The sequence below is a fragment of the Danio rerio genome, chromosome 5, assembly GCF_049306965.1.
Source record: "Danio rerio strain Tuebingen ecotype United States chromosome 5, GRCz12tu, whole genome shotgun sequence".
Taxonomy (NCBI): Eukaryota; Metazoa; Chordata; class Actinopteri; order Cypriniformes; family Danionidae; genus Danio; species Danio rerio.
In genome coordinates, this window is record NC_133180.1 from 44,883,363 (window position 1) to 44,897,065 (window position 13,703).

Consider the following 13,703-nt stretch of genomic DNA (forward strand, 5'->3'; position numbering starts at 1 on the left):
TATTCTGAGTACACACATATATATTATGTCAAAACAAACTTTTATTTCAGTGTGATTAATCATGATATATTTTTGCCCAGAACTAATTTTTTACTCTTTAATTTTGAAGAGTGAATCTTGCCAATTAAACATTATTGTTATATATGTTGATCATTTGAAATGACAGTACAACAGAACTGCATTTTCTATAGTTCACCACAGTAAATATATAGTGCATAGATTCTTCCTCTGTGCTGTTAAATAGCTCACTTCACATATACAGTGAGTGTGTCTGAAGTGGGGCGAATGCAACCTTTTATTATGTCAACTGCACTCAAATCACCAGTCACCTACATCTCTTTACATAAATTAGTCATTTTCTCTTTCTGGATCTGTATGTGCTCATCTGCTCTCCTTACTCTACACACACACGCCCACCTACCATATCCCATATGTTCCCCTAACACACTTTCTCCCCATCTGAGTCTCTGAGTACTGCGGATTCAGAGCTTGGATCACTTTCCCTCTGGAATTGTGATGCGATGGTAATTTTATGATGCACATGTCACAAGTCATCTCTTCATCACGCTATCCCAGCGTGATGAAAACTGACGGAACAGCTTCTGCCCTGATACACTAACTCGAAAGATGAAGGAAATTAACACACTAAAACCGTATAACCTAGGGGAGAAGAATGACGTCCGTGCGTGCACAGATATAGTAGCCTGTCTATGTGTGAGTGATGAGAGAATGTGTGCGGTTTTTCCTGGATTTGTTCCCAGAGAGCTTGTCTCAGGAAGAATTTAAGGCTTGCTTTCTCAATCTGAAGCATCTTTCCAAGAACTACAGAAGATGTGTTTTTTTTTCTATCTTAAACTCCTGATAGCGGAAATCCAGCCTCTTTTCTGCAGAGCTCACCTCCGCTGATGTACTGAGGCTTCTGGGAGATGTGCTAATGGTTGTAGACATCTGTTCTGGGAGTTTTCGGAATGGTGCGGTAAATTGCTTATACCTTTTGCCGCTTGTTTGCACAGGGAGAGAGAGAGCGTCAAGGTGTAACATTTCTAAATATGAAATATCAAAGAGTTTTGTTGATTAATTGATTAGATTTTTTTTAATACTACTGTCAGACCCCTGTGTTTGTGTCATGTGACCTTCCCCATGTGCTCCATTGTTCTGACATTTATTTTATTTTTTGTTACACCTCTATTTTAAGGTAGCCAATTCTCACTATTACAAACCATTAAATATGACATTTGTCTCAAACTACTAACATTCTACTTGTAAATGTTTTTTAAAGGGACAGTTATACTTCAGCTGGATTATCTTCATTTAATCAACCTTCACCTATCACAAAAAACAACCTGTGAACACTTGCAAATTTATCTCAGGAATGATTATCAAAAACTTGTATTAATTTACACAATAACACTCACAACAGGGACTGGAATTCCAAATGCAGGCAGGACAGGAAGTAGTAACAATATAATACCGGACCATGAACTAAACACATTCAGGGATCTATATCTATTTCATGATTGAACTGTATACATACAGTGGTGCGATACAGGTGAAGCTAATAAGCAAATGGTAAAAAAAAAACAGAGCAAACTAATCACATGACTAAACAGAGGCACACGGAACAAACACATGGCACATCTCGCCACCACAATACTTGAACACAACACGTACATAAGACACACTAGACTCATGACTAAGGCCAGACAGAATCTGTGGATTTTTTTTTTTTTTTTTGCAATTTCTGTCATGAATTTAGTTAATCTGTGGTTTTATGTGGAAAGATTTGAGTATCATAACTAAAACCTTAATATATATAAAATAAAAAAATTATATTTAACTTTTTTATAATGTTTGTAATGCAAAGCCAATTAGATCAACTGCTTTGCTAAACAAAGCAAGTCTCTCATATAATATAAATACTAAAAGACAGAAAATATGGCTTTACAAACTGTATTGTAAATAAATCATAAGAATATTTTCATATTAGTCAATATTATTACTGAAAATAATTTAAAAAATGAATAATATAAATGTACACAAATAAACTGAATTAATGAAGGGATCATATCTGCGGATTTGATTCCGTGTGGGCTTACTCATGCCCCTTTCATTGTATTTGATTTTCTACTATGGAATTCAATGGTTACAGGCTTCTAACATTTTTCAAAGTATCTTCTTTTGTGCTGAATAGAAAATAGAAGCTCGTTAAGTGTTGTGAACCAATTTAGGGTGACTAAATGGTAAAAAAAAATAATTTTGAGGTGAACTATCCCTTTTAGGTAGTATTTGGGTTTAGGTATTGAGTAGTATTAGGAATGTGGAATGTGATCCTGCTGAATATGTACTTTATATGAACAACCAACATCTTAATAACAGGCTGGTAATAAGCCACTAATTAATAATGGGAATTACTTAAAAATGTTACCATATTTCCAGGTCAAAACAATCTTATATGTACTTTTTAAAATTTTATTCATATTAATTTACAGCTCTATTTTTCCACTTTCACACTGTGTCTCAATCAGACATGACTACACTGAGTAATAGGAAATTTTGTTGGTCACTTTCATTTCACGTCTGCAGCATGACAGTGTGAGAAATCATACTCATAATCACATTTTTAATAACCATACTAACAACTTTCTAGTTATTAAGAACAATTAATTACCATAAACTGCTATGTTCATACAAAAAAAAAAAAGAATAAAGCATTGAAAATATAAACAGTCGACATTTCCTTATGCATACTCACCACAACAGCAGAACAGCACTGTGCTATTTTAATTTTATTTGTAAAATAATAACAATAAAACAAATCAGAAAAGTAAAGTTTGTAGACAAACTTTATGGTGGCTTGAGAAAGCCTAGTCGAAAGTTTGAATTAGTTTTAAAAGTTTAAATAATAGAAGTAGTTTTGAAAAAGTTTGAAACAGTTGGCATAGTTAAGTACTAGGTGTTTTTAGGTGTTCTATGTGGTTGCTAGGCAGTTGCTAAAATGTTGCTAGGCAGTTGCTATGGTGTTTGTAGTGGTTGCTAGGGTCTTCTAGGTGGTTGCTAATGTGTTGCAAAGGTGGTTGCTAAGGTGTTCTTAGTGGATACCAGGGTGTTCTAAGTGGTTACTTAGGAGTTGCTAGGAAGGGTGTGGCTGGTAAGTTGAAAGGTCATCAGTAATTGGCAGATTGGTAGTCTGAGTTAAATTATTGTAACCTTACGTCTCTATGACAGTCAAGCCACAGTTATGAGGTCACAAAGTTTGGTCCAATGTTAAGTCAATGGGATTTTTCTAATTTTTTTGGCTCAGTTTTTGGAAAACTTGTAAGTCGAATCAGTTGGAAAATATCTAGCAACTTAATTCAGTATAGTTTGGAAGTTTGGAGTTAGTTTGGTGGTTGTAGTATGAACATTCTAGAAGGAAAGGGGTTCTTAAAATAGTCTAAGAAGAAGATGAACGAAGAATAATACATTTATGTAGTATAACAGTATGTTGGCTTTCTCAAGCTACCATAATAAACATATTCTGAAACATATTTTTAGTATTTTCCTGAGCCTGTTTGGGTACCAGCTGTCTACATTGCAAGTCCCATACAAGCACATTTTCACATATTATCAAGTTTAAGTCCACCATTGTTAATGCACTGAATTCATTATATGGTTTGTTTTTTGGACAAAGTGGCAAATAGCAAAAGGACCCTATAATATCAGCACTTTGATTGGTAAAAGCGCCAACTCAATCAAACTCACGGCATGGGTCATCTCTCCACATTTTTCTAATTTCATTTTTTCATGAGCACGTGCCTGTGTGTTGCAGCAGGCATATTGTAAAATCAATCTGACCTCAATATCTCTGCGTCTCATGTGTAGAAACAATGACAGTGGGGAATATGGAGCTCTACATATGTGAGAGAGAGAGAGAGAGAGACATCATTAATTATTGATTCCCCGTCACTGCTGGAGAGGTAACGTGACTGCAAGAAAAAAAGCGATATTAATTTTAATACTCCTCAATGCGAGGCTTAGATTGAAAGAAGGGAACCTGTATCGAGCGGCAGTAAACTTTGTTGTGTAGGGAATATTGACATGAAATGTAATAAAAGGGTTTGTGATTTATTACTCGTCTGGTTCATTGCGAAACATCGTTTGTGCCTTGTGCCTTGGCAAAAAGGAAAAAGACACGGGGACATGAACAGTATTTCCTTTCTCCAAAGAACGCTTGCTTTTTTCTCGTTTGCTTTTAATTAGTGCACATTTTTAACTGTTGTTCTTCAAAGATTCGTCACGCTGATTAGAAACAGTGAGATGCCAGTAATAACAGGTTTTAAAAAGCAGGATTTGCGCTCTGTGAAAACAACAAGAACAAAAACATACCACAGAAGGGAAGGATTTATTCCAACACAGGCTCATTCTGAAAATGTACAGCTACATAAATTTCTGGAGAGTGCCAAATATGTCCCAGAAGCTACTTTGTTTTTGCGTTTTTTTTGTTTCATGAATACACCAGAAATGCTGTGTGTGCTTTTTCAGATCTCAAATTTCTCTCACGAGTGCCTTTCACGCCTGCTGTACTCGCATAAATCCACCAGAGGGTGCTGTCGACTGATTGACTGACTGATAGACTGACCCACCCTCCTTCCTTATAAAGGGCCATGACACACCCCACTTTCGGTTAAAGTCTACTTCAGAATTTTTTTTAAAAGATGCATGGTTAATGGGCGTGGAGCTCCGCGAGTATCGAACAGGTGTGGGCGTAGCCAGCAGGGGAGAACGTGAGCGAACGAAGCTAGCTCACAAAATGAGACAAACCGTGAGGAGACGCATGAGTTTATAGTTTACAAAGTTAAAATGCAAAGAAATGAACAGTGATTTAATGCCCTGCTACATTTGTTATTCGTAATTTCATATACACATAACCACAATTTATATCATTATAAAGATAAGTGTGTTCATGTAAACCCTATAAATGAGGACTTCTCCCTCAATCCCCGTATCCAGCAGACTCAGTGCAGCAGGTCTCCTGACCTGTCTATTTTAACCATTAGCCCTGCTGGTATTCTGGAGGATTTAGGCAAACACAGCAGCAAAGTGATGTGTCTGAATGTGAACGAACTCCTGATAAAAGACAGCGTCTGCCATTCTCTAATTATCGTGCTGCTCTCCTGACAAAAATGCTAGCGGCACACACACAGCTTTGCTGTATGATCGGCCCTGACAAGATCGCGGGGGAAAACATGCAACAAACCCAGTGGATCATGGAAACAAACGCATATGAGCCTTCATAAACGGCTAAATACTGCTGTGGGTCCGTGACGTGTCTCACAGCTCGGGCTTGACTCTGGCAGGTCTGATGAATAATTAAGCAGCCGGCTCTTCTCATAGGATAAGAAAACTCTGCTATGAATAATAATGAGAAACCGACGCGTCATCATTGCACTTGCAGTACTGCGCTACGTCGCCGATTTTGATCCCGCCCCAAAAATCATTTTAAACCCGGAAGCTGAAATTAGCTGACAAAAGATCAAAATTATCCAGTTTTCCCCACAATTAAAGCTGACAGGTGCTAACATTGTCTTAACTGATGCTCAACACACACACAAATCTGTTAATATAATAAAAAAGTTCTCCAGGGTGTCCTGAACTTTTAAACCCAATTGATAGTGTTTTCAAAAGCACCAACTGACCTGAAACTTGACCTGAAAATCTGTTTGCACAACTAACATAACTGTTTACGCTATACATCATATTTGGTATTGCTGGAATGACACAGAGTGGCACGGAGGCTTAATGGTTGCACTATTGCACTATTGCACTATTGCACTATTGCCTCACAGCCAGAATGTCGCAAGCCTTATGGTGTTTCTGTGTCGAGCTTGCATGTTATCTTGTGTTGTTGTGGGTTTCCTCTGGGTGCTCCGGTTTCCCCACAGTCTAAACATATGCGATATAGGTGAACTGAATTAACTAAATTGGCCCTAGTTATAAGTGTAAATGCGAGAGTGGGTGTTTCTCAGTTTTGGGTTGCAGTTTGAAGGGCATCTGCTACGTAAAACATTTACTGGATAAGTTGGTGGTTTATTCTGCTGTGGTGACCTCTGATAAATAAAAGGACTAAGCCAAAGGAAAATCAATGAATGAATGGAATAGCACAAGATGAGGGTAATAAGTGTGACTGACTTTAACATAGTTATAATAGAATGCAATGAGTTCCAATGCACATTTGAAAGTTTTTTTGAATCATCAACCCACCTCAAGTCAAGTTAAAGATCTTGTGAATTTAAAATAAATTTGCATTTAGAAGATAAAAACATGTAAAGCTTTTGGTTTGTCACTAGACGGAATAACTTTTTTTTTTCCAAATCACCTCATACTTAAGTTTCTCATCAAATCTTGTTCAATCAAATGATTTCTAGTATCTCACATGTCCACCCCCTTCAGGAATCCTCTGATTGCTTTTTAGATTTGATGTGCTTCAGCTCAATTACTCTCATTGGCAGACAAACAACAACCAAATGCTATTGGCTGTTAAAGGGAGGAGCCACACTATGTCCCTCCCTCTCTTCATTCAGTTGAGATTACATCAAACATCAAATAAAAAATGCGCATTTCAAAGCCCTTCACGGGGACTTTAAGTGTAAATGACAAATATAAACGGAAACATTAAGTACTGAAACATTTAAACAGAGAAAGATTATTTACTAGTTGATGAATTGAGTCTAAAGATGAAGAAAAGTCTTCATAAGTGCTAAATAGTTGAATAAAATAAAGCAAAACAAACCTCCTGCAGGTATATACACAACTATACAGTGTGCCTTGGACAAACAATATTGGACCGTGAACATGGCAAACTGAAGGACATACTGTAAATGATTTACTGTATGAATCGCCATAGTAACTAAAGACTGGTATTTCTCGTATATCATCTTTTATGTTCTACAGAAGAAAGTCGTATGTTATTTTGTACAAAAAATGGCTTTTGAAGTGTGTTCTGTTATCTTGTGTGTTCCCAGTGTGCGAGTGCCTTTATGAGAAGCTGGAGGTTGAGCGTGTGATACATGAACTTGGAGAATTGTTTGTACATTTTAAAGCGTGTGAATTGTTGATCACACACCACCAAAAACCTAAATGGAATATAGAATGGGCAGAAATTCATAAACAAAAATTTGAGAAAGTATGCCAGACAAAAAGAAAACTTTTTTTTGGCACAGATAATAACTTCTATAAAGACTTGGTTGCACTTTCTATGCAGTCTGTATATACAGCAATATTTATTATTTTCTAATAAATAATATGTCTAGTCTTACAGTGGAGCGGCACGATGGCTCAGTGGTTAGCACTGACGCCTCACTGCAAGAAGGTTGCTGGTTCGACTCCCAGCTAATACAGAAGGCTAATATATACTGAAGACACAGAAATTAAGATATTAAAATAGCCAAACAAAAAATGTACCTTTCAAAGATCAGCTACAACTTCACTGTGCAATAGTCACGGCACAGTGGCGTCATCCGTCGCGTTTTTGGTAGCCCTTGAAACATTTCCTTTGTGTTCTGTTCTTTTTGTGTTGTGAGAGTGTAGCGAGCTTTTTTAAATTGTTTGCTTGTGGGAAAATGCTTCTCTTTTTTAAATGTGTAGGCCTTGTGAGAATATGCAAGATGTGTGTTGTCAAACGTATAAATATCTTTTCTTAATTTGCTGGTGTTTTTTTTTGTAGTTGCACATGTTTTTTTAAATTGCAGCATGTTAAGCTCTCTCGGCCAGGGTAGAATACCCTTATAATGCATTACAAATGCAGGCTTACTGACTTTCTTTCTTCAGCCATAATTTTGGCTTTCTTCAGCCAAAGTAAAAAATTGTAATTACTGGATTTTTTCCCATTTTTCTTTTCTCCAGCCCCATTAATGCAAGTAAATGGAACTCAATGTAGACCATTTTAGACAGTCCAAATTCCATATTTCTGCAGCTTCAAAGTAATCCACCGCTGACAAAAAAAAATTTTTCTAATAAAATGATCAGTGTTTTTCAGAAAAAAATATAAAACAATGCTACACATCTATTTAAAATAAACTCAAAAAATTTTTTTTTTACTTGTTCAAACTACTTAATTAAAATGAGCTAAATCAACACAATTATTGATAGTTCATTGGGAACACTTAATTATTTTCTGTTTAATCTACATTAATTTGTTAAAAGTGTTAAGTTAACTTAATCGATTTGTGTGGAACCCTGCATGTTTTTACAGTGTACTCACCATGATTAAGTAAATAATGAGGAAAATGTCATTTTTGGGTGAACAATTCTGTTGTGGCTGTGTGTGAGTGAATAAATTGTGTAAACGTGTAATTTCTGGATTGTTTTCCCAGGTGCTTTCAAAACACATAGATATCTTTCACTTGTTTTTTGGACAAGACAAAAGGACGCACTGTATATTTTGACACACCTGCGTCCTTCGCATCAGCCTGTGTTATGGTCAAACAACATGACATTGCCTTTGCTCCTGATTGACATGATGTGTAATCAGCCTGTCCACTTCTGACTGGGCCACCAGTGGGGTTTCCATCTGACACAAATGCTTGTTTGGCAAAGTACAGTGAATCACTCTATTGAATTCATTTCACTCCAACAGTTTCTAGTGTTTTTTAATATTCACTGAATAATTTTGGAGTTGTATTAATTAAAGGGTCTTTAAAGCATTAAAAGTGACATATTATGCCTCTTTAAAGATCAGAATGTGATCTTTAGAATGTCTCTGTGAAATTTTAGCTAAAAAAAACTAAACCCTAGAGATCTTTTTTGTAGCTTGTAAAATTGACACCTTTTTGGGTGAGAGCAAAAATGCACTGTTATTGTGTGTGTCCATTTAAATGAAAATAAATTACTGCTTTCATTCAGACCTCCAGATACAACATAAAAATAACAACAAAGCAAATCTCAGAAATGACAAGTAATGGAATAAAGCCTTACATGTTTAAACTGAATCTGACAGTGATGGAAAGGAAGAGTTCACAACTTCTAGACCGAACCAGGACATTTGTTATTCTGCCAATAGTTTTTGTGGAGTAAAATGGTTTTATGGGTAAGAATTGACCTGTAGAACAATGGGCTATTTGCACAGCTAGTGTTTTCAGCCAATGATAAACTTCCGGTGAAAGTTTTATGTGACTATTTTCAATTTCGTAAGGTTCCTTTTACAGCATTGATGTTGTAAATACATTCAAAAGATTCAAATATAATTAGTTAAAATTGACTTAATCATTCATTTGGTTGTTGAAGCATTAGAAGAGATGAAAAAATGTCACTAGCAGCAGGCTTCCGCTGAAAATTTTATTGAAAATACTGGGGTAAAATTAATTTCCATATTTTAAAGACATGGTGCAGAAAAATATAATTTAATGCAGTGTTCTTGTTTGAATTTATATCGCATTTCAGTCTGGAAGGGAAAAAATCACAGTTTTTTAAAATGTATTTTTTTTTTTTTATAAAGAAATCAGATCTTAAACGCTGCAATTTTGTATGGGATGGCAATTAACAGGAAGCCCTGAGGCTGGCTGACTGAAATAAAATAATCTGTGTGCATATAGCCCATTGTTGGAACCTAAATGTGAAAAAAAACAAACAAATTATTTTTTTTTTTTTATGTTGGGTCATTTTAGAAATAAAGTCATAAAAAACATTGTTTAGATTTTTATTTTCTGCTGTCAAAATGGTGCACAGGTCATTGTGACTCCTAAGTCAATTCAAGGATTAATTTGCAGGGTATGTGTGGAATGATTTTCACAGCATAACATTGTGTCCTAACTACAGAACATGCAATGTCTTTACACGACAAACAATAAAATGAATCTTTTACATGTTAAAACTGGTTTTTGTCTGAACCATCTGTGTCAGCGGTGCACAAAATTTATATTTTAAAAATGTTTCAAATTTTCGTGACTTTGCAGCAAAACAGCAAACAGCAATTGTTATGACAATTATCTCCTCAGGCACAGATTATGTGCTTTATTGAGTGTTAAATGCTACCAGTGTAAGTTCACCTCAGATCTTGAAAATTGAATAATTAGCAATTTTTAAAAAAATGAAGTCAGTCAATTAGCCTATGTACTTTTAATAAAGCTAAATAGTTTAAATATGTATTAAAGGTGCCCTATAATAAAAATCTGAGTACTTCAACCCATAGTAGAATGATAAAAGATATATTAATGTGAGCCTCAGACAACACTGTTTCCTTGTTTTCATATAAATTCCATGAGTGTAAAATCCCGGTGGACAATCAGAAGACAAAAAAAAAAAAAAAAAAAAAAAAACAGTGACAAGACTCATGGGCCATGCCCTCCGAACAAGCAGTCATGTCATCAAGCTCTGAGATCATAAAAAATCTCTGAAATCATTAATATGCAGGCCTCATGCTGCGTTTGATAAGCAACAACGTTTTCTATTGAGACAACAATGATAACTTTCCCCGCTTAGTTATTTTTAAGCATATATTTCACTTACTTTGGATGTGGGACTTTTATTTTGAAAACGTGAGCACCAAGACGACAACAGCAGGAGGCACGTTCAAACTGGCCTCAGGATGCAAACTGCAAGTTTTACATATTACACATTTATTCATCTCCACTCTGAAGAGTCATAAGGTATGTTTAGTTACATCTTTTGTTAATTTATGGTGTTATTGTGAAATTTGATGCATATGTTTCAACAAACACATATAGACTGCTGAATTGTGTCAAATCACTCAGCTCAACTGACATCTGTTCATGTGTTTTCTTTGACTGTAGCTTCAAAATACAACGCCATAAATCTCTATCACTCTCTTTTGTCAAGTTTAATTATAATTAGGCCTTTATCCACAACAGATCTGGTGAGCAAAATAGGTTAACTTTGCTTTGATTGGGTTTATTTTTGTCTTTGTTCAGCAACACGATTCATATATGGTCAATCATAGACATGATTGAATGGGTATTTTATGGAGTAACGTTATTAAGATTTTTTGAACAACATAAACATACTATGTAGATATCAGATAATAATGTAAGGTATTAAATAGGGGTGTAACGATACACTCAGCTCGCGATACAATGTGTATCACGATATAATGTTCACGATTCGATATGTATTACAATATTTGGAATAAAAATTGAAAATGAAACTGAAATGCAAATTTTATTAAAAAATGTTTTTTAAATTACCAAGTGAACTATTTTTTATGTATTTCTTTTGTTTCAACTTCTTTCATTAAAACTGAACCTTCTTTAAGAAAATAAATATAACAGGCCTGTCTCTGGAAAATAAAACAATTTTAAAACTTTTTATAAAACATTATTAAAACGACAGAGACAAAAGTAAGGAACAATTTAAGTAAAGTTGCAAAAATAATAATAGCTTTCTATTCAATTGAATTTAACAGACCTTAAGGCTTTGCTTGGTCACTTGCAGTTTTTTGTTTGCGCAAAAAATAAAAAAATCTACATTTCCAAGTAGTCAGCAGTTCTATAAGATAATCCTGAACTTGTGTGTATTTGTCTGAGAGGTTTTTATGGATGACTGTCTTAATGCTGGGGACGATGAGTGACAGACTGGCTGTCTTTTCATCAGACAGGACAGTCGTGGCCCTTTTCAGCGGTTTAAACAGGTTTACTATTTCTTCGCGCTGCTGATGTAGGCACTATCATGTTGACGTGCATTATTGTGTACCTCTGTGCTCAAAAGAGTTCATGCTTGTCTTAATCATAACTCTAAAATGCGATATGATTATTTAAATGTAATGTATGCTTTCGTTTTCATTTTAATTTTCATTTATGCTGTTCAAACTTCCCACGCGGCTCCTAAACGATCACTTTGTGCCACAAACTGAATGTTATTTATAACTTTATTACCTGTTACTCACAACCTTTGCAGGTTCTGTTCACTGAAGAACAGAACTACTTAATGATAGACACGCGCCCGTCTATCATTAAGTAGTCCGCCCTCTGTAGTAAAAGCTCACAGTCAGCTCACGTCATGTGTGATTTTTCGGTCGCGAACACATCATTATATGAAGACAGAATGATATTTTTGGGTGAATTGTACCTTATAAATACAGTATTTGACTCTTTCAACACCATTAGGAGGTATCCATGTCGCTGAGAAAAGTATGTAAATCAAATCACTGTAAAGACTTTCAAACTTCGGCTATGTTTGACCCAGTATGCGTGTCAAAAAGCGGACGAGTCTAAAGACTAAAACCGAAATGTTGCCAGACGTCCGATTTTGAGAGGATGGGTCATCCTCTTTTTCAACTCCACTTACCTTGGTCTGCTAACAATACTGCTGCTGCTAGATCAAGCAATCTGAACTCTTGTGCGACAGCAGGTGGAACGTACTGTAGCTCTTGTGCAAACAGCTCAACTAATAAGAAAAAACGGACGTAATTACGTAAAAAAATCGTCATAACGCCACGATGCATATTGTGACATTTTTGCATCGCAATAAATCGTACCACGGTAAATCGTTACACCTCTAATATTAAACCAATTCAATATATGGTATCTTTAATCAGACTATAATCTTTAAGATTTCATTTGGAGTGCAGTGGCTGATACTTAAATGTTTTTGTCATACCGCATTGCATCGCATTTGGTGCAGACAGCCCAATTGTTTGTTGCAATCTTGTCGTGTCGTACGTTATATAGTTAGAACAAGGTATTACTCACTACTCTTGAGTACTTTTTGTAGGGCTTCTTTTTACTTATAATTTGATAAGTACTTTGAATTGTACATGCACAATAAAACATTGTTAATGTTGTTTTGACATAGATAATGTAAATTACTAGCTGCTATAGACTCTTTTCATGGAACGAAAAATCACCCAGAATGCTTTGTGAGGATGCATTCTGCTAAGGAGGATGCTTCGTACTTCCGGTTGGCAGCTTTATGCGTATAAAGAGTCACATTTGGACACCTTCGAAATGATAGTTGTAATAACTATCAAGTTGTTATTGTATTTTACGTCATGGTTTTTAACTAATCCTGCTGTTGATCAGCGCCACCTCCTGTACATGTCATTTAAAAAAATGTGATCGAGTGGGAATAAAATATCAGTCACGTACTTTTTTTTTTCTTTTTTTTTTTTTATTGCATGGCTTACATTTCTGTTAAATTTCATGCCAGTAATGGTTTGCTCTTTATAATACTGTGATGTATTGGGTGTGGAGCTGACAGTTCCTTACCTTTTTCATTTCTGGGTAAGTAGATGCACTAGGAAAAAGTTCAAAATATATGTTGCATTTAATATGTCAAAATGTGCCTTTTAAAATGTTTTAACCACATAGACATCAACTTTTTTTAAATGACACTACAGTATTCTGTATAACTGCTTGCTAACTATAAATATATACAGTCCACCGTATACACAACTCCTTAACTTTATTAAATAATAATGTGCATGTTTTGTAAAGCTGCTTTGAAATGCTAATTATTGTGAAAAGAGCTCTATAAATAAAATTGGCTTAAATTGAGCTGTAATATATTTTAGCTAGTGAGGCAGTTGTTAGAAACTGCTACATCTCAACCCGATGAACACGGTTGCAGTTCACACGGTACCAAATGGTGTGGCTATATATCCACTATATTTCACAGTGTAATTTTATTCGCACTGTAAGTGATTGCGCGTGAAGCCCATCAGTGGGATGTGCTCTGCTGTCTGAGCTAACAGATGAAGAGGCCATACTGGCGTC

At 35.4% G+C, this 13,703-nt stretch overlaps 1 protein-coding gene across 2 annotated transcripts in view; it reads left to right on the forward strand.

Moving 5' to 3' along the window:
- Positions 1 to 13,703, forward strand: part of si:dkey-84j12.1 — a 293,735-nt gene that overhangs the window by 79,921 nt on the left and 200,111 nt on the right. Inside the window, exon 1 of one of the 2 annotated variants that reach the window (XM_073951375.1) lies at positions 10,512 to 10,622. The exons of the other annotated variant lie outside the window; for it this stretch is intronic. The gene's annotated coding sequence lies outside the window, so the exon portion shown is untranslated. Of the gene's footprint in view, positions 1 to 10,511; positions 10,623 to 13,703 lie in introns of those variants that run through there. 2 annotated transcript variants of the gene reach the window in all.